At 68.6% G+C, this 1,826-nt stretch overlaps 1 long non-coding RNA gene across 1 annotated transcript in view; it reads left to right on the top strand.

The window, feature by feature from the left end:
- The window catches only part of LOC112124381, a 1,510-nt gene extending 506 nt beyond the window's left edge, over nt 1-1,004 (top strand). Inside the window, exon 2 of the long non-coding RNA XR_002909632.1 lies at nt 482-1,004. This is a non-coding gene — a long non-coding RNA (uncharacterized LOC112124381). The remainder of the gene's footprint in view (nt 1-481) is intronic.
- The last annotated feature ends 822 nt before the right edge of the window (nt 1,005-1,826 follow it).

Below are 1,826 nucleotides of genomic sequence, written 5' to 3'. Positions count from 1 at the left end.
GCTCTGCTCCGTGGGGCCCAAGCCACTGCTGGGGCATTTTTAACTAGCAGCGTGGGGGGAGGTTACCGGGGGGCTGGGCAGGCTGCGGGTCGGGAGTGAGGGGCCCCTGGCTGGGGGGGCTGCATGTGGGGAGCGAGGGTCATGGACAGAGCCGTGGGGGCAGCTGGGGCAGGGGCACTGGGATGGAGCAGGGGGGCCCGGCTGTGGGGAGCAGGGGGGCACTGCCTGGGGGAGTGGGGGAGGGGTGCTGGGCTGCAGCAAGGGGGGCTGGCGGGGGAGAAGGGGGGGCCCGGCTGGGGGAGTAGCGGTGGGGGGCCTGGCTGGGGCTGGCGGGGGAGAAGGGGGGGGGCCCGGCTGGGGGAGTAGCGGTGTGGGGCCTGGCTGGGGGAGGAGAGCGGGGGAGGGGGGCTGGGATGCAGGGGGGCTGGCAGAGGAGAACGGGGGCCGTCCATCCCCTGACCCCGTGTCCGTCTGTCCCCAGATGCTGCGGGAGGGACCGAAGGACAAGAAGGAGGAGTGATGGCTCTTCCCCTCCCCCCCTTCTGGCTGCCTGTGTTGCTTTCAGTGGGTGGGGCCTCTCTTGGACCACGCCCCCTGCTCTACAGTGGGTGGAGCCTACAGTATTCAGTGGGGGGGGCTCGGCTCCCCTCCCCCAATGGGGCTCTGACCTTCCCCCTCTGCTCCCAGGAGGTGGGGCTGCTGTGCTCACCCCCATCACTGGGCTGGGCCTATTCCAAGCAGGGGTGTCAGAGCCCCTGTGCCTCAGTTTCCCCTCTGTGTGATCTGCTCTTTCTGCCTTTCCTGGGCTGGGGGACCCCTGGATTCCCCATTGAATCACAAGGTTTGTGGGGAGTCGCGATTCCCCCCCAGCTGTTCCCCTTGCTTGTAAGCCCTGTGTTTGCGGGGGGCCCAGCTGCTGTGACCCCCCCTGCGCCAGGGCCGGTTCTGTTACTGGCACCGGGTCTGTAGCGATGTGAGCTGCGGCTTCAATAAAGGGTCAGACATCAGGCTGGGTGCATGGCGTGTTGCTGAATGGGGGGTGGGGGGCTTCCTGGGTACCACAATGCGTCTTCCCCCCACGCTCCTCCCCCAGGGGGCAGGGGGGCGATCGCTCCTGGTAAACTGAGGCATTTAGAACCCTGTGGGCTGGATTCCTAGTCCCCACCCCCCTTCCATCCAAGCGACTGTCTGTGCTCCCAGCGCCCTCGGATGCCGGGGTTCTCTGGGTGGGGGGAGGGTGAGTCAGGGTAAGTTTCGGGGAGGGAGCACATGTTGTCTGGGTGGGGCAGGGCCCGGGGGAGCCTTGTGACCCAGTCCCTGGACTGCAGCGGGGGGGCGGGAGCAGAAGAGAGCCAGGATGCCGGGGTTCTCGCCTGCGGTTAGGCCAGGCCCACTCCCTGACTCCCCACTGGGAGGCCTGGCTTGGGGGGGGGGGCCCTGGCCAGGGATCTACTGAAACCTCCTCTGCTGAAAGCCAGGGGCCGGGTGGGGGGTAGATTCTGCCCGGCCCTTGTCTGGTCTAAGGGGCGCTGGCTCCTCAGTGCCCTGCTCCCCCCTGCCTCAGTTTCCCCTGCTCAGGAATGCAGGGTCCCCCCCCGCCGGGCCGCACTGTGGGAGCTGAGGCCAAGGGTAACAAGCAGCAGGGCCAGGAGCTGTTTCTCCGCCCGGCCCCGGCTCCACCCTGACATTCCTGGGCAGGACAGCGCGGCCCCGGCTTGAACCGTTTGCCCCCGCCCCCTCCCAGAGCCGGGGAGAACCCAGGCGTCCGGCTCCCAACCCTCCCCTTCCAGAGCCGGGGAGAACCCAGGCGTCCGGCTCCCAACCCT

Source organism: Terrapene carolina, unplaced genomic scaffold, assembly GCF_002925995.2.
Source record: "Terrapene carolina triunguis isolate 2854851 unplaced genomic scaffold, T_m_triunguis-2.0 Scaffold24964, whole genome shotgun sequence".
Classification (NCBI taxonomy): domain Eukaryota; kingdom Metazoa; phylum Chordata; order Testudines; family Emydidae; genus Terrapene; species Terrapene triunguis.
The sequence above is the reverse complement of the archived record's forward strand: the minus strand, read 5'-3'. Positions and strand labels throughout refer to the sequence as shown.